This window comes from Bos javanicus, chromosome 29 (genome assembly GCF_032452875.1).
Source record: "Bos javanicus breed banteng chromosome 29, ARS-OSU_banteng_1.0, whole genome shotgun sequence".
Taxonomy (NCBI): Eukaryota; Metazoa; Chordata; class Mammalia; order Artiodactyla; family Bovidae; genus Bos; species Bos javanicus.
This window is the reverse complement of record NC_083896.1, coordinates 31,499,018-31,519,477: the sequence shown is the minus strand read 5'-3', so window position 1 is coordinate 31,519,477 and position 20,460 is coordinate 31,499,018.

The following is a 20,460-nucleotide window of genomic DNA, read 5'->3' as shown; positions in this document are numbered from 1 at the left end:
TTTAAGGTGTACAGCTTGATGGTTTGATTTATATATATATATAATGAAATATATATACATGTATAGTAAATATATGTATATCTAAACCACAATAGGTTCATTTAACTTTCATGATTACATATAGATACAATAAAAAGAAAAAGAAAAAATATTCTCCTTGCAATGATTCTTAAGATTTACTCTCTTAACAACTATTTGGCACATCTTACAGCAGTTAACTATGGTCACCATTTCGTATATTACTTCCCTAGTACTTATTTATCTTATAACTGGAAGTTTGTAATTTTTGAATTTTCTACCTCTGATTCCTCCTCCTCTCAGATTCTTTAAACACTATTTACAACTGAACATTTACCATGCCCTCTAGACTAACTTGTGTAGTAGCTAATTTCTGAATACTAATTGCTGATAGAATTAACAGGCAGATTTAGTATGATTTTTCTCTTGATACAATATTTTATATAGTTAATTAATTGGCATAATAAAGTGAAAGGTTTTTATGTTTACTAGTCACTTTTTTGTGTTTATTTTTTAAAGGCAATTAATCATTCACTGCAGAAATACTTTTAATTAAAATGATTCCTCATTCCCAGCCTCAGAAATATATAAAACAAAACCAAAAGAAATGAGGATGAATACTGAAAGTTTTGACAGTTCAAGTAGACATCACTCACGTTCTGTGTTAGTTTATGAATTGCTGCATGAAAATAAAGCTAGATGAGTGGTGAATATGGACCAGGTTAATAAATGGAACGATCCTATAATCTCCTTAGGAAAGACATTTCTCATTTATTTTGTTTGAAAATTTAGGAAAAAATATTGTCTCAGATCACACTAAAATACAAATATAAATATTTTTGAAAAACCAACAGTATCCCTAATGTGATGGTCACAATCATGCCTTTTTCTTCCCCTCTTTATGTATCCAGTGCCCCCCACATGGCAAGTACCCAATAAATGTTACTGAGGAAATTCACTAATTTTGTCTAAGTTAAGAAGATGCAATTTGAACCTATAAAGCAATTTTTAATCATTATAATCTTATCTTTTATTATATTTAGTATCATAAATTAGTAGACAGCAAGTACAAGTTCTACAGATTATGACTAAAAATATAGCTTGAATGTTGATTTTAGCTATGTTGATCCTTGGAAGAAAATCTTCCAAGGATCTTCCAAGGATCCTATGGAAAAGCTATGACCAACCTAAACAGCATATTAAAAAGCAGAGACATTACTTTACCAATAAAGGTCCATCTAGCCAAAGCTATGTATTTTCCAGTAGTCATGTACGGATATGAGAGTTGGACTATAAAGAAAGCTGAGCACCAAAGAATTGATGCTTTTGAACTGTGGTGTTGGAGAAGACTTTTGAGAGTCCCTTGGACTGCAAGGAGATCAAAGTTGTCAACCCTAAAGGAAATCAGTCCTGAATATTCATTGGAAGAACTGATGCTGAAGCTAAAGCTCCAATACTTTGGCCACCTAATGCAAAGAACTGACTCATTTGAAAAGACCCTGATGCTGGGAAAGACTGAGGGCAGGAGGAGAAGGGGACAACAGGGGATGAGATGGTTGGATGGCATCACCGGCTCAATGGACATGAGTTCCAGTAAACTCCGGGAGTTGGTGACGGACAGGGAGGCCTGGCCTGCCGCAGCCCATGGGGTCACAATGAGTTGGACACGACTAAGCAACTGAACTGACTGAAAATATTGATACTCTTAGATTTGTGTATAGAGTCTCTAATGTTTGGGGGTTCTCATTCTGCCTGATATGTAAAGGCCACCTCAGGACCCCTTCATCCCCCATCTGACTGGAATCTTTGCTCACAAACAAAAAGGACAGTGCCCAGGATTAGAAGATAGCACTGGGTAAGCTGGGGAATAGCCAGAAGTGACCAAGAGATGCAAGCCCTGTGGCATCTGAGGGGCTGGAGTGGGTACAGATTTTCAACTTAAATGGGCCTTGCTCCAGTTAGATTATAGGAAAGCAGTATCTCTAAGAATCTTGGTTCTAAATATTTAGAATTTCTTGCACTTATTACTGCATGCTGTACAGAGGGAAGAATGATGAATGACTTAGGACAGTGCAGAAAGATCAAATCTAAATGCCTACAAAAACATATTCTAACAATAGCAAGTTGATTTGCCCTAGAATTCTATATGGGATCAAAACTTCGAGGCATCACTTATCAAGGAAAGTGGGGGTGGGACAAAGTAGTGGTGACAAGAGACTTAAATTAAGAATCTACAGAAGATGCTCCAAAGCCCCCAGGTCCCTGTCTGCATACAGCAGAGACACCCGCTCCTTTATAAATCATAGAGGAGTTGGAAGTATTTATGGAGACCAATTAAGGGAGAATCTGGGTCTAAGGTCAGTAAACACAAAACACAGCTGTGGGCTTCTGGGAAGAAAAAAGTCATTGCATTAAAATTATGTTCTAAATATATTCTAAATAGAGATAATACCAGCCCACTCCCTCAACCAGCTTCAGAATACTAATCACGAGGCATGTACATCCTCACTCCCTAGGTATAAGAAACAGGAAGAGGTTTTCAAGAGAGCTGAAAATGTCTAAGAAATGAGCTATAGAGACTGACAGGTGAAAGACTTTGATTAACAACAAAAAAAGTGAACACTGAGTTGTCACTGTTGTTTTTTGGTCCCTAAGTCATGTGCGACACTTTTGTGACCCCATGGACTGCCAGGTTCCTCTGCCCATGGAATTTCCCAGGCAAGAATACTGGAGTGGGTTGCCATTTCCTTCTTCAGGGGATCTTCCTGACCCAGGAATCAAATCTGTGTCTTCTGTGTCTCCTGCATTGCAGGTGGATTCTTTATTACTGAGCCACCAGGGAAGCCCCTAATTTATGTTTTCGTGTCTCATTCTTCAGTTCAGTCAGTTCAGTTCCGTCGCTCATTTGTGTCCGACTCTTTGCAACCCCAAGGAAGTGCAGCACGCCAGGCTTCCCTATCAGCAGCTCTCGGAGCTTGCTGAAACTCATGTCCATCGAGTCTGTGATGCCATCCAACCATCTCATCCTCTGTCATCCCCTTCTCCTCCCACCTTCAATCTTTCCCAGCATTGGGGTCTTTTCCAATGAGTCAGTTCTTCGCATCAGGTAGCCAAAGTACTGGAGTTTCAGCTTCAGCATCAGTCCTTCAATGGATATTCAGGACTGATTTCCTTTAGGACTGACTGGTTGGATCTCCTTGCAGTCCAAGGGACTCTCAAGAGTCTTCTCCAACACCACAGTTCAAAAGCATCAATTCTTCAGTGCTCAGCTTTCTGTATAGTCCAACTCTCACATCCATACATGACTACTGGAAAAACCATAGCTTTGACTAGACGGACCTTTGTTGACAAAGTAATATCTCTGCTTTTTAATCTGCTGTCTAGCTTTCTCATTCTTAAATATCTATGTATCCATCCATCCATTCATCCATCCATCCACATAGAGTCACTAGTTAGTTGATAAGCACTTCTAAGAAAAAATAACAAGGTAAATGATTAGGAAACAAACAGAAAAAATAAATTTGAAAGTAAGAGAGTTGAAACATAGAGCAGAAGAATGTTACAACAATACCAAAAAGTCTCCTAGACTAATTCTCAGGGAGATAAGAGAATAAATTGTTCTAGAAAAGAACAAAAAGAGAGGAAAAAGCAATATACACAGAGAAGAGTATAAAAATCAAATGAAATATTGTAAAGTAGTCTTAACATGTGTAATATGGATATGAAAATGAAAGGAAAGTGTTAAAAGAGAGGGGACAATACTTTAAGAGATTCTGGCCGAAACTTTTTCAAATGTGATTTCTAAAATATCAAGCAATGCATTCAGGAAAATTTATAAAGCCCCAGAGCTACAAATGCAAAGAATACTACATGTAGCCATATCAGAGTAAAACTTCTGAAAACCAAGGAAAAAGAGAAAATCTTAAAAACAGCCAGAGAAAAAGGATACATTACCTTCAAAGGAGAAACTATAAGATTGACAGTTCCTTTTTGCAACAGAAAAAAATGGAAATCAGAGGACAACATAATGATATTATAAATGCTAAATGTATAATTCTCAATGTGGAATTTTATACCCAGTGAAAATAAACTTCAGAAAGATGAAATAGACTTCCTACAAAATTTTAAACTAAGAGATTTAATCATGAGCATATCCACAGAGAAATAAATTCTAATAAGGGGTTTTCATGAAGAAGAAAATATATCTCAGATGCATAGCATTAATGAAGAAGGGACAATGGTTTCTCTTTGGGTAAAAAATAAATGGTTTTTAACTGTTTTAAACTGTAACAAGAAATGTCCTATGAACTTTGGAATATGTAAGAATTTAAACACATGAAAATAACATAAAAGTCAATGTAAGAATTAAAACACATGAAAATAACATAAAAGTCAATAGGAAAATAAAGTATCTGCATTGTGGACAGTAAAAAATAATTATTAGACTGATATGTGAAGGTGGATGCTGTAACCTTTGAAGTAATAAATATAAGAAAAATTTAAATTATAATAAGGCAAATAGAATAATAAAAGTTATACTTGGTAATTCAAAAAGAATGAAATTATAGAAGGATAAGACCAGAAAAAATTAGACAAATATGAAACAAAAAAATCCACTGTAGGTACAAAAATTAGCATATCAGAAATGACATTAAATGTCATGGACAAAATACTTTAATATATTAATGTATAAAATTATTACACTAGGTAACAGAATGCAAGTTTTCTTACAAATGGCACATTGTAAAAATAAGGATACAGAATATTTTAAATGAAAGGGTGGAAAATATTTCATGCAAACACTAAGAAAAATTAGAAAACATGTATAACTAATTTAATATCAGAAAATTGGACTTTAAGGGAAGAAATATTACTAAACAGAAAGAAAAACATTTCATAACAAAAAAGGGTCCACTTTACCTGAAAATGTACTAATTTGCATGTATCCAAGAAGGTACTTTCCAACTGTGGTGTCGGAGAAGACTCTTGAGAGTCCCTGTGGCAAGGAGATTCAACCAGTCAATCTTAAAGGAAATCAGTCCTGAATATTCATTGGAAGGACTGATGCTGAAGCAGAAGCTCCAATACTTTGGCCACCTGATGGGAAGAGCTGACTCATTGGAAAAGCCCCCGATGCTGGGAAAGATTGAAGGTGGGAGGAGAAGGGGACAACAGAGAATGAGACAGTTGGGTGGCATCACTGACCTGATGGACATGAGTTTGAGCAAGCTTCGGGAGTTGGTAACGGACAGGGAAGCAGTCCGTGCGGTCGCAAAGAGTCGGACATGACTGAACGACTGAACTGAACTGAACTAAAAAGGTAGCCTGAGAAAGTATCATGCAAAAGTGAATGTGCAGAAAGAATAAATAAATAAAAAATCATAGTTGGAGATTTTAACACATTCCTTTTAATACCTAGCAAAAAACAGATATAAAAATCAGCAAGCATAAAAGAGATTTGCACACATTATTAACAGGATTACTTTAGTTGACGTGCATAGAACATTGCATCCAAAAATTGAAAAATTCGTATTTTAAATGTGTACATAGGATGTGTTCCAAAATAAATCATATACTGAGCCATAAAGCATATCTGAAAAAGTTTCAAAGGATTGATATCATACAAAGCATATTCTCTTATCTTATCATATTCTTAAGCTAGAAGTCACCAGCAAAAAGTTTGTCAGAAAATGCCCAAATGCTTGAATGTAAATAATGTATTTCCAAATCATAATGGAAATTAGGATGTATTTTGAACTAAATGATAATGAAAACAAAATATAGCAAAATTTTTGTAATACAGCTAAAGCTATAGTTAGAAATATATAGCCTTAAATGTATTTATTAGAAAACAGGAAATACTGAAAATCAATGTAAACATCATGTAAACAAATTGGAAACAGAAGAGCAAATTAAACCAGATGAAGCGGAAGAAATAAAATAATGAAGTTAAGAGTAAAAATCTATAAAGTAAAAAACAAATATAGAATAAAAATGACATGAAAACTAAAAGTTATTCTCTGAAAAGGACAGTAAAAATGATAAGAATTTTAGAGAGATTGAACAAAAAAAAAGAGATGTCAATAAAATACATATTACTAACATGACACCACTACTGATCTACAGATATTACAAAGAAATTAAGAAGACAATCTGAATTTGTGCAAATAAATTTGAAAATTTAAAAGAAATAAATTCCTGATAAAGAGCAACTTGCCAAAGATAATGTGAGACATAAAAAAATTAATTATTTCTTTATGCATGTAAAAACCGATCTCTAATTTAATACTCTATTACATGAAAAATTTCAGGCCCAATGGCTTCACTTGTAAAGTTTTCCAAATTTTAATGGAAGAACTAACGCTCATCTTTCATAAAGTCTTCCAGAGAATAGATAGAGAACATTTCCCAATACAATTTTTAAAAGTGATTTTAGAGGGCATCAAGTGACTTTCAAGGATACCAGAATTGAGAGGAGGACAAAATAGAGGCATTTTATCTTATGAATATAGTTGAAAAATTTTAAACAGAATATTAATGAACCAAATTCAGAACTAAATCATAATGTCCAAGTAAAGTTTATTCCAAAGATACAAAGATTGTTTCAAGATTTAAAAAATTAATCAGTGCAATTTATCACATTAGTAGAATATAAAAGAAAACCACATGATCATCTTAATGAATGGAAAGGAAGTATTTAATAGAAACCAACATCAATTAATGATTATGAAAAACTTCAATTTTTCTTTTCATTCTTAGGAAAATAGGAAGAGAATTTTGTTTATATGATAAAGATTATGTTTTTAAAAACCCTAAAAAAAATACTAGCGAAAACTGGAAGAAGATAAGAATGCCTACTTATTCCAATTCAATTTATTATTGTAACAATGGTTCTAGCCAGTGCAAGGTACAAAAAAAGAAATAAAAAGTCTAAGTATTAGGAAAAGAAAAAACAACAATAATTGTTATGGGCAGATAGCATGATTATGCATTGGACATCCAAAAATAATATGCAGATAGCCTTTGGAATTAAAATGTAAATTAAGCAAAGTAACAATATCAAAATATAAAGTACCAATTGTATTTTATTCCATATCAACAAGAATCAATTAGAACATAAAAAAGAAGTCATACTATTTACAAGAGCATGAAAGAAACATCAGTTAGTAACAAATGCAGTGAAAGTTATTGAAAACCTCTATACATAAGACTAGAAATATTATAGACAAGTTTTAACGATGATCTATGAAATGTGGGAATAAAATACTTATAGATTAGAAGAAATAATATTGTAAAGATGTCAATTGTTTCCAAATTGGTCTCTATATTCAAAGACATTCCAATTAAAATCAAAGGAACTATTCTAAGGAAGAGTAGTAAGCTCTTTCTAAAATTTATGTGGGTAATACATGAAATTTAAATTGACATTCTTAAAGAGAAAGAACAAAATTGAAAATTTGTAGTAACAGACACTGCAATACTGTTTCTTAACAGAGCTACAGTATTGGCATAAGACATTTCTCCAAAGAAGAAATGTAAATAACCTTACATGGTGAATATTTCAGAAAATGCTCAACGTATCAATCATCAGGGAAACGCAAACTAAAGCCACAGTGAGATATCATCTAACACCTGTAGGGATGGTTATTATAAAAGAAAAGGCAAGTGCTGGTTAGGATATGGAGAAACAAGACCACTTGCACACTGGTGGTGGGATTGCAAAGTAGGACTGCTGCTATGAAAAACAGTACGGAAGTTCCTCAAAAAATTAAGAATAGAACTATCATATGATCCAGCAATTCCACGTCTAATGTTTATTTAAAGTAACTAAAATCAGGATCCCAAAGACATATTCCAACTCTCATATTTATCACAGCAGTGTTCACAATAGCCAATATATAGAAGCAATGTAAATGTTCATGACAAATGAAGAAATAAAGAAAATCAGAATTCTATAAGGTGTAAATAGATACTACTCTCACAGAGAGGTAAAACCAATGCTCACCCTTTTATTCTGAGGTTTTGCTTAAGGACTTGGTTTCAAAGAGTAAACACGGAAAGAAGAAAAAGTAGCTTTACATGCCGGGGTCCAGCCCCGGTGGAACCAGGGAATTCGAAGCGGGGACGGCGTCAGCGACCTATTTATTTAAATATTTAATCAAAGATATAAAAAGTAATAGAATGAGGATAGCTCAGTGAGGAAATTCAGTGGAGAAAAGAGGCTGAATAATTCAGCCAGAAGGTAAGAGAAAGAACGACATGGTGAGACCAAGTTTCGGTGAACAAGGCCCGCACTTTATCTTCCAAAGTAGTTTTTATACCTTAAGTTATGCATAGAGGATAATGGGGGAAGGGGTAGAGTCATGCAGTAAGCCAGGCTTTCTTCCTGCAAACTTATCATATGCAAAAGTTTAGGTAATTTGCATCATCTTCTGGCCTGGAGGCCTGTTAACATTTTAAGAAACTTATTTTTCTCTAAAGGTGATTATTCTAAAGTCAGGCGCCAGCCTCCAAAAAGCATTAGATAAAGTTGCATTCCTACAGAGCAAAGATGTGGTGGGCTATAACAAGAAAAAGAATTAACTCAAGGGTCCCAGGTTACAAACATTAAAGCTACTACTACACACCAATTATATTAATCAATACACTGCCATGGACACAGCAGGTAAGGGATATGGAAATTTAGCAGCAAACATTGGCCCGACAAGTGAAAATCCCTTCACCAATACAATTTCTAATCAATCTTTTAACTGCTCAAAGGAATCTGTATTTAGACAGTTTAGAACATCTCATGCCTCTCACAGTTGGGAGGCTCTGAGCAATCACATGTGGCCGGAAAAACCTATTCAGGCAGGCTAGAGGACTTCCAAAGGAGTTTGTAGGTTGAAACACTGTCACACCCAGGAATTATTAACTGGAGCTGTAAGCTAACTCTTTTTCAGAGAGAGGTAGTGGGGGACAGCCCCCCGTAAAGTCAGAGGTGTAGGTGAAAGCACAAAGTAGAAAGTAGGCAGACTCTGGTTTTGGGGGTAGATTGCTCGAGAATTTCCAAGGAGACTCCTGAGGCTTGATCCCGCCTTTGCGTATGCCAAGCCTCCTTCCTCATGACCTTTGCCAGGGGCGGAGCTCGCTCCCCACATTTACAGTACAGAAATCTTGCAAACTGTACCTTAGACAGGTCCTCAAGGTTAATATCAGTGATAAGTCATTACGGACATATACACTTGATATGATAGCTCAGCTGGTAAAGAACCTGCCTGCAATGCAGGAGACCTGGGTTTGATCCCTGCGTTGGGAAGATCCCCTGGAGAAAGGAAAGACCACCCATTCCAGTATTCTGGCCTGGAGAATTTCATGGACTGTATAGTCCATGGGGTTGCAAAGAGTGGGACAGGACTGAGTGACTTTCACTTTCACATTGATATGATATGTGGGAAACAGTACTTCACCTCTGTAATCCTCCTCTCTAAAATGTAGTTTAACCGTGAGATAAAACACTAGGCAAGCCCAAATTGAGGGACGTTTTACAGAATATCTGTTAGTAACCCTTAAGGTCATCACCAGTGCTTTCGAGGCCATCAAAAATAAAAAATGCCTGAGACACTGTCACAGTCCAGAAAAGCTTAAAGGCACAGGATAATGTAATATTGTGTCCTAGATGAAATCCTAGCATACAAAAAATCAGTTTATGGAAGAAATTAATTAAAAATGAGTAAAGTATGAGGTTTATTTAATAATAATATATCAGTGTTGGTTCATTGCTTATAATAAATATAGCCTACTCATGTAAGACGTTACTGTAAAAGAAATTGGATACGGTGCATTCAAGAATTCTCTATACTATCCTTGAATTTTTTTGCAAGTCTAGAAGAAATTCCAAATAAAGCAATTATTTCAATTAAAAAAATCACTAAGACATTTGATACGTAGCAAAAATCCCCAAGGGATATAATTGCTTATATAATCAAAGAAAAATATAAGAAAACTGTATGACAGATTCAGATTTCTAGTCATTATACTCCACCTTCCCCAAAAGAGAAAATTAGGGGAGGAAACCATCAAATAATTCATTCAAAGTAAACATTTCTAGAACTGAAGAACATTACTTCAGATTTAAAAAGACCAACAAGCAAAAACAAAAATTAAAGGGGAAAAAAGAGAATCCCTCTTCCATGGTGGTCCAGTGGTTAAGATTTCACCTTTCAATGCAGAGGTTACAGGTTCAATCCCTTGTTGGGGAGCTAAGATTCCCCCATGAAAGTGAAAGTGTCAGGCAGTCAGTCATGTCTGACTCTCTGCGATCCCCATGGACTATAGTCTGCCAGGCTCTTCTGTCCATGGGATTTTCCAGGCAAGAATACTAGAGTGGGTTGCCATTCCCTTCTCCAGGGAATCTTCCTGACTCAGGGGTTGAACCCAGGGTTTCCTACACTGTGGGCATGTTCTTTACCATCTGAGCTACCAGGGAAGCCCCAGAAGATCCCATATACACTGGGGCCAAACAACCAAAATATAAAACAGAAGTGATATTGTAACAAACTCAACAAGGGCTTTTAAAACGGTCCACATAAAAAAATAGAAATTTAAGAGGGGAAAAAAACCCCAACAAAACACAAGGAGTAGGACTTCCCTGGTGGTCCTGTGGTTAGGAATCCGAGAGCCTTTCCACTGCTGGGGGCTGGGATTGTATCTGTAATGTTCAACAAGACTGCATGGTATGTATCATTTTTATGGTCATTAAAAACCAATATAATGAATATAAAATTAACCAAATGTCAAAAATACTATGTTTTCTGGGTGGGAGAAATGAAAGAAAGATTTAAGAGAAATACCACAATAGATAATGTATTGACAGTGGCTACATTTGCTGAATTAAGAGACTGCAGTATAAACATAAAAGATATACATATTAGGTTAAAAATAAGAAAACAGCCTAAAGTGTTGAAAATAGTTTTCTGTAGGACACAAGAAATGGGTTAAGAGTGATAAGGACAAGAGAACTGCTATTTTTTGGTTTTTGTTGCTGTTATTGTTATAAACCTTCAGCACACTTAGATTAAAAAAAAAAAAAACTATGCCCATGTGTTTACTTAGATAAAAAATAATTAACCAAAGAATCTGCTGCAATGAAGGAAACCTGGGTTCAAATTCTGGGTTGGGAGGACCCCCTGGAGAAGGGAATGGCTACCCACTCCAGGATTCTTGCCTGGAGAATTCTACGGACAGAGGACCTGGTGGGTTATAGTCCATGGAGTCGAATATAGCTGGGCATGACTGAGGAAATAACAGACAAAATTAATACAAAACAAAAATAATATTACATTTAGTGATTTCTCTATGAAAGGCTTACCTATGAATTTGTCATGGCATATTAGTTGAAAAACAAGTTGAAATATTTCATTTTTATTCACAGTAAACCAGAATGTTTCCTCGGAGCTCAGATGAATGTAATTTCATATGATCACTCCAGCTAATGAACCAGTATATCTTCAACAGTCATATGGAAACCATACTTGTTACTTCTTAAATGGTGAGACTGTCAGCTGACTTGTAAGTATTAATGATTTTTTCGTACTGCTGAACATTCATTTACCTAATATTTTAAAAAATTAGCCTGAGCACTTCTGCAGAGTAATGGTGAGCCCTTTTTTTGAACACAATACTGTGCATGAAATTTTCTTCAAGGTTTACAGGCATTTCTATGCCTGACAGGGACAAACTTTTGATAGAATCTTCTTATTCCCTCTGAAACCTGTATTTAATCACTGAAACTCTATTTTGTCCTTAAGCATCAGATAATTGGACTCATTAAGTGGTGTATCAGAGAAGAACAAGGTTTCTAATTATGTTTACAATGAAATATATGAGTTAATAAGTAAAATGTGATAGTAGTCTATTAAAATGATTAAGAACTTCTAGAATAGAGCATGCCACATCAGGTATATTAGCATGCACTTTTACACATCAGCATCACTACATTGTGTTAAGGCTAGTCTTTGGGATTCAAACCAATAACCAATGGACCCAGTAAAATGTAAATATTAAAATATATGAAACACAGAAAAGCCCAAAGACTGCCTGATGCAAACTTTAAGATGTAACATATCCTCACCTCTGAGCTTTTGACATTCATGCAGATGAGACTTCCACACGTGTTTTTTTTTAAAACAACATAAGACAGCTTACATATACAGAGCCACAGTTGAGGGATAATCTTGTAAGCTGTCCCTTAATGGAACTGCCTGCCAAGAGAAGGGGTCAGGCCAGGACCAAGGTGGAGAGTTTCTGTGTGTGGTCAGTAAGGAAGAAGCTTTGACTTTTTCCTTCTAAGCTGTCAAATCTTGTTTCAAGGTCATGCTTCTTCTAGGAATACGGTGTCCTAGATTTGGAAGGTTGAAGTTCAGTGTGTTTATAGGCTAAATCAGTTAAAGCTGCTGCCATCTGGGCATGAGTTTCTTTCTTTATCTACTTTTTGTAATTTACCTGGAAAACTTTTTAAAAAAATTTAATGACACCGAACTTAGTTTATGTTTAGCAGTGTCTACTAGCACTGTTAGGGCTTCCTTGATAGCTCAGTTGGTAAAGAATCTGCCTGCAATGCAGGAGATCCCCATTGGATTCTTGGGTTGGAGAGATCCATTGGAGAAGGGATAGACTACCCACTCCAGTATTCCTGAGCTTCCCTTGTGGCTTAGCTGATAAAGAATCCACCTGCCATGTGGGAGATCTGGGTTCAATCCCTGGGTTGGGAAGATCCCCTGGAGAAGGGAAAGGCTACCCACTCCAGTGGCCTGGAGAATTCCCTGGGCTGTACGGTCCATGGGGTTGCAAAGATTTGGACATGACTGAGCGACTTTCACTAGCACAGTTGAAGATATATACTTCCATTGAAATACTCTGAAATTCATCTTTAAATGTATTTATGCTATATTCTGTTTACACACGTATGTTAGAAAAGAGTACAAGAATTACAGTTGGAGGATTTGAGCTTAAAACCCATTTCTACCATTTCTTGATGATATGACCTTGGGCAAATTGCTTAAATCTTAAAATAGCTATAAAAGACATTGATTTACCTAATGGCAAAAGAGAGTTTCCAATGAGAAAATATGTTTCAGAGCATTCATAAAAGATGAAGCACTGGTAAATACTAGTTATTTTTCTTCTTTCACTGGTTAGTTCATTTTCGGCTCCGTTTACCTCCTATCCTCCTCAGGAGGAATTCATATTCTTGCGAGCTGTCCCCAAAGGCTCATTACTGTTGGAGGCCATGCCAGTGCAGTCCAGCTATGGGACTCCCAGCAACGTTTTCTACTTCCCATTTGTCTTTTCTCGTATTTTTTTGAGTCATATGTTTTCGTTTTCTCCTGATGGACTTCATTTCATCTATTTCTTGTCTCCTATTCACTGCTAAAAATACTCACTATTCCACCTAGATCTTTGACACATTTGTCTTATTTCCTCCGGTATTTTCCCAGCAGCTCAATGAACAGACACTTTGAAAACCTAACTTGTAAAGGAATGGCTTGTGTTCAGTTAAAAGTTTTGTGGTTTGGTACTTAAAAAGAGTTCCACATCTTTCCTGGGGACTCTAAAATGTCTAACCTGCTCTGCTCATGTATCATTGACCCAGTGGTCACTCATGGGGGTCACCCAAGACGGCCCCTAGCTCTCAAGGTGCTCACATTCTGTCTGGACTTTGTAGACTCCAGTTCCCTTGATATTTTCTGGACTAGATACTTCTCTTACTTACATGTCTTAAACACCAATGCTAAAGGTTCTGGAAATCTCCTCTTCTGGCTCTTCCTGCTCCTGATCACCTTTCACAGACTACCCATGCTAACCCAGCTTATTGGAATTTAAGCTCTGACAGTTGTCTTCATTACTAGTGCCCTGTTCACAGCCACACACCTGCACACACACACACACAAAATTTTATGTTAAATGACCAAGGTATTATTAAATTTAACAAGTAAATAGTGAAAGGGACTAGAAAAGTTCTCTATTCCAGTTCCCAAATCACGTTACAAATTTGTGAGGTCACTGAGAATTCATCCATGTCTAATGGCCTCCTGGAGAGATTTCACAACCACCTCTATAATCTGTTCCAATGTTTAACAACTTTCATTCCTTAGACATTTCTCTCTCTTTTTTAAAAAAAGAAATAAAGGAAACCTGAAGAGTGTGTGAATAATTCATTTGCTTTTGCATTTACATACTTTCCCATTTGGTTGGATTTCCTGGTTTTGACTTTTCAGCATTTTCAGCTTTGGTTATTCTTGAATTAATGCTGAAATGAATATGGGTGCAGATATGCTAAAAAAAAAAAAAAGGAGAGGATCCTTACTCATGCACATTCATGCACTGAAGTGCAGTCGAAGATACTTCTCCCATAGGAAGATAAAATATGCAGAGGTGAAACTTAATAGCTTGATACTGAAGTGGCCAACAGCCACACAAAACTACTCATATTTTACTTATTTTTTCATTCAATTTTTCACCTTTTTAAGCCAATTTAGGGTATACAATCGGAGAAGGCAATGGCACCCCACTCCAGTACTCTTGCCTGGCAAATCCCATGGACCCAGGAGCCTGGTAGGCTGCAGTCCATGGGGTCGCTAGGAGTCGGACACGACTGGGCGACTTCACTTCCACTTTTCACTTTCCTGCACTGGAGAAGGCAATGGTACTCCACTCCAGTCTTCTTGCCTGGAGAATCCCAGGGACAGGGGAGCCTGGTGGGCTGCCGTCTCTGGGGTCGCAGAGTCAGACATGACTGAAGCGACTTAGCAGCAGCAGCAGCAGGGTATACAATACTGTGTGCAACATTCTTTCCATGGCGACAGGAAGGACTTCAGCAAATATATATTTTATAGGAAATGGGAAAAAGTAGTCTCCCAGTTCTACATCTCTCCCTTCTAATTTGGATTAGGAGGTGGAATTAAAAAACTAAAATCTGGTTGGTATGAGCAGCGGGACTTAGCTGGTCTGCCATGATCAGAGTAAAATCCATATTATAGAATACTCGTTTTATAGAAAGAGATTATAAGGGTTAGTTGCTCAGTCATGCCCAACTCTTTGCAACCCTATGGACTGCAGCCCACCAGGCTCCTCTGTCCAGGCAAGAATGCTGAAGTGGGTTGCCATTTAGAAAAATCAGACATTAATAATCATAGATACTCAAGACATTCAACTCCCAAATATCTCCCAAGTAAATTTCTTCAGCTTTCCTCTTTTTGCCTTGACAGAGGATTTCCTGATGAAAAGAGACATAAACTTTATCCTAGAACATCAGACACTTTTAAACCAGTGCAGACTCTCCCTTTCAAGGGCAATGATTGTGTGGAAAATGGTAGCAAACTTGCATGGAAAAAAATATTCTCTCCTATAAGCCAATCCACCACACACTTCTTTTAATTATTTTCCCCACACTGTGTGGTATGTGGGGACTTAGTACCCCAACCAAGATCAAACCCACACCCCCTGCATTGGAAGCAGGAATCTTAACTGCTAGACCATCCAGGAAATCCCCCCACCATGTATTTCTGATTTAACTTCTTTGTCTATGTTTTCCGATATGAGTCAAGCAAAGGCTATTCGAATTGGAAGTTCTGAGCTTTCGCCTACCTGGACCTTGGAGAGATAACTGATGTTTTGCTTTCACATTCAAGAAAAAAACCTTCCCGATTCCTTTGAGCAAATCAACAATAGATGGGAAATGTAGGACACGTTTTTTTGTGACATTTACATGCTGAGTGGCTCTGAATATTGCTATAATGATTTAACTGAGTCAAATAATGAACAGTTTCCACCCAAGGAGCACACAATTTTTTTTCTCCAAATAAAAATAAGTTTAGCTTTAACAATTTTTGATTATTGTGTGGTAGGTTTTCTATAATGTAGATTATCACAAAATTTTAACACTGAACTACTTTTCTTCTTGACACCCAAGGAGCCTGACTTCTTGGAAACAGAAATTCATTTTTTTTTAATTTTTATTTTATTTTTAAACTTTACATAATTGTATTAGTTTTGCCAAATATCAAAATGAATCCATCACAGGTATACATGTGCTCCCCATCCTGAACCCTCCTCCCTCCTCCCTCCCCATACCATCCCTCTGGGTCATCCCAGTGCACTAGCCCCAAGCATCCAGTATTGTGCATTGAACCTGGACTGGCATCTCGTTTCTTACATGATATTTTACATGTTTCAATGCCATTCTCCCAAATCTTCCCACCCTCTCCCTCTCCCACAGATTCCATAAGACTGTTCCATACATCAGCGTCACTTTTGCTGTCTTGTACACAGGGTTATTGTTATCATCTTTCTAAATTCCATATATATGTGTTAGTATACTGTATTGGTGTTTTTCCTTCTGGCTTACTTCACTCTGTATAATAGGCTTCAGTTTCATCCACCTCATTAGAACTGATTCAAATGTATTCTTTTTAATGGCTGAGTAATACTCCATTGTGTATATGTACCACTGCTTTCTTATCCATTCATCTGCTGATGGACATCTAGGTTGCTTCCATGTCCTGGCTATTATAAACAGTGCTGCGATGAACAATGGGGTACACGTGTCTCTTTCCCTTCTGGTTTCCTCAGTGTGTATGCCCAGCAGTGGGATTGCTGGATCATAAGGCAGTTCTATTTCCAGTTTTTTAAGGAATCTCCAGACTGTTCTCCATAGTGGCTGTACTAGTTTGCATTCCCACCAACAGTGTAAGAGGGTTCCCTTTCCTCCACACCCTCTCCAACATTTATTATTTGTAGACTTTTGGATCGCAGCCATTCTGACTGGTGTGAAATGGTAGCTCATAGTGGTCTTGATTTGCATTTCTCTGATAATGAGTGATGTTGAGCATCTTTTCATGTGTTTGTTAGCCATTTGTATGTCTTCTTTGGAGAAATTCATTTTAAAATTAGGCTAAATAAAACTACATGAAAAAGAGGGAAAAATGAAAAGTTGTCATTCTATCATACTTGAAAACAAACTATAAATGAATTTGGGATCTCTCTGCATTCCTATTCCCTTCTGTTAGGGCAGATAATCAAATATTGGCACCAATTTCGGGGGTAAGTTGGAAATACTATAAAAATATGGTTTTTTTTTTTTAGAGTTTCCTGGCTGATTAAGGACCACAGAATCAGAAATGGCCATGGCCTAAATCCCTCTAGGTGAAAATGTCTGACCATTACTAAGCTATCAAGAGCCCACCCAACTGTCCCTGAGAAAGAACCCAGCATGGCAAAGAGGAAAGATTAGCATGGAAATCCATGTCTGGGGTTCTGATGTCATTATAAATTATCCATTCCTGTCTATCGTACTTTTTATTATTACCACATAAGTGAATGATTTAGAAATTGGATCAATAACCAGTAATTCCATTTGATGCCCAATACATCATTATTTTTAAGTGCTATCAGTGTGTCTCTGTGTGTCTGTGTGTTAAGTGTGTATATATGTGGGAGTGTATGTGTCATGCTTTAATACAAATTTAAAAAGTAATTTGGTCTAATGGAGTATTTCTCCTTGTAGTATGGGGACTTACTGGTTTCCTTGTTGCATTTACATTTCAAACATCAAAATAACCAGATTTTTATCTTTGACATTAAATTATAATAATGTGATGTTAATTAAAAAAAAATGTCATTCTACTTCTAAAATACCTGCCCTAAAGGAGTTCATCATTGCGCTGGATCAGGTATTTAGAGAACAGATAACATACTTTGGTTGACAAGTTACCAGATCAGAAATGCAATGTATGGACCTAATAGAGACAGCCTGGCCTCGGAACAGGAAGTAGAAATTGGGTTTGATTTGGGGTTGTCCTCTTTTGTGGATCGTATATTCTACATATGGGAGGAAAAGTTATACGTGCATATTTGGGGGCCGAAAGGATGACTAGTGGCTGGGACTAATAACTGTCAAGCAAAGACTCATGCTTAAAAAAAAATTGCTCAGTAGAGGCTGTCCATTTAGGAAATTTCTTAGCCTTTTTTGCACAAACTGGGGCATATAACTAACTCTTGCTGGTGGAATATGAGCAGAAATGAAGTATGCCCAATACAGATTCAGGTGACCACACAAGTTTTTCTTGTACTCTTTCTTCTCCCATTAGCTATCTGGGTGGGGGAGACTCTGCAAAACACCCAAGGCCTTATGAGATGTCAAGTCCAAAAGGCCAAAGATGCCTGAGTTCATGAATAACAACCACAAGGAAAGCTGCCCTCAGTTAGAAACATCTGTTTTAGATTCAAAGTCCTACGAGTTTGACCATATTTAATTTGGAGGTTTTGCTTGGTTATAGTAGCTAATATTACCTTAATGCATCATACCACTTGATTTACAAAAGTCATTCCGAATATGTTTTGCAATTTCTTCTAACACTGAGTAAAACTCTAGGTATGTGTGTGTGTGTGTGTGTGTGTGTGTGTGTGTGTGTGTGTGTACTTATGCTCAGTTGCTCAGTTGTGTCCAAGTCTTTGTGACCTCATGGACTATAGCTCACCAGGCTCCTCTGTCCATGGGATTTCCCAAGAAAGAATACTGGAGTAGGTTGCCATTTCTTCTTCCAGGGGATCTTCTGAACCTGGACATCAAACCTATGTCTCCTGTGTCTCCTGCATTGGCAAGTGGATTCATTTTGTCCAATCAGCAATATTGATTAAGTACTAAATATAGGCCAAATTATTAATACATCAATTTTTCTTTAGGAAGATCGATTTAAACTATCAGATAATATTACAAGCCTAAAAATTATCTATTTTGAAGAGTCAAGAAAGAGTAAATTTGATCCTAAAATGTATTTTGTCTATTTTTCAAATTCAACCCTTACCTTTACTTCCCTCTTCCCATCCATCTACCACTGGGATGACATTGTCATTCCTTCTTGTACTAGGAACTAATTTTGCCACTTGAGGAAACCGGGAGGGGATGACGTCTTTTCCTTGATGCTTACCACTGCTAATCTGCACAAATCCTGATAAATCCTTTCAATGTCAATGGGATGAGGTTTATCCTCCATGTGGCTTTCCATTATTAGCAAATTAAAATGCCTTTTGGGATCTGATTTCATTCCATAAGTCGTTTAAATACTGTATGGAGAACAGGTTTAACTTCAATACCAATCTTTTTGTATCTGTGCTTAAAATCACCAATGTGTACTCTCAATTTCCTGAAATTCTGTGCACTCTTGATATCCAAAAGGAAAAAATATTAATATATGTTTCTTGATAAGAGTCATACACAAATCCAATTAAATAAATTTTCATAACTTCATAAGGGTAACTCAAGTCAACTTAGGAAACAGAAAATAAGAAAATGTTTTTAAACTATGCTTTCAGTTTGGATAATTACTGACAGACTCGCTATGCCTCTAATTCTCCTGTGTTGGCTGTAAAAATAATTTCTGAAGTTTCTAAGACACCCATTTGAAATGAACTGAACTGTTACTAATTCTCTAGATCTTAAGAAGGCTGAAATTAAGACTAAGCCCCCTTATATTTTATTACAATAATACTATTACTAAGGGTTTGCATTTCCAAATCTCTGTTCAAAACATGTTTCCCACAGAATTGCAAAATACCTAACAAATCTATTTTGTCACATTCCTGCCAGATGGAGAGGAATAGTTATCTTCAGAATAAGTCTCTCAGTCAGAGAATTGAATAAAAGACTCATAGCCAAGTAAATCTCTTCCATTTCCTTCTTGCCTGTGCCAGCACCTTGCTGCCTCCTTCAACATTGCTCCAGGTGATTTGTGCCTCAGAGGTTCTGGTCCAGTAGAATTGCAAAATGGGTTTTGCCAGGAGCACTTTCCCCCTTTCATTTGAAAGGAAATTGCAACCACACATTTCTGACTCATTTACGCTTACATCATCAATATTTTTGCTTCTGGGAGCTATCTGATGTCCAGCTAGACTAGGTTACCTTTTAATGAGCTTTTAAAATACATTTTCCCTAAAAAGCAGGAAATCACAGAGTGCTTATCATCTCATTTATTATGCAAAGTAAGCAAGTTAAAATTTATAGTCATAATTTTAAGTCATATTCAAGGTCTATTTTTCCCCATAAAATCTATTCCCTCAAATTTATAAAGCATATGCTGTTATGGTTTTCCTCATGATTTTCATCTGTGCCCTTCCTTTGGGCATTTCTGACAAATGTGGAACTCACTCTTTATGGTTCAGGTCAGATATTTCAGTTGTCTAAATATCAGATACAACATATTGTAATCAAATGTGGGGCCCAGATACTCAATGCCCAGAAGTTAATAAAGATATCAGGTTGGTGGAAAGGAGAGTTTGCTTTATTTTGAATGCTAGCCACTGGCAGGGAGGGTAGACGCCTGTCCAAAGGCCGAACTGCCCTCACTGGCAATAAGTGGGCAAGAGCTTTTAGAGACAGAAGAAGGGGCTTCCACTGGACAGAGC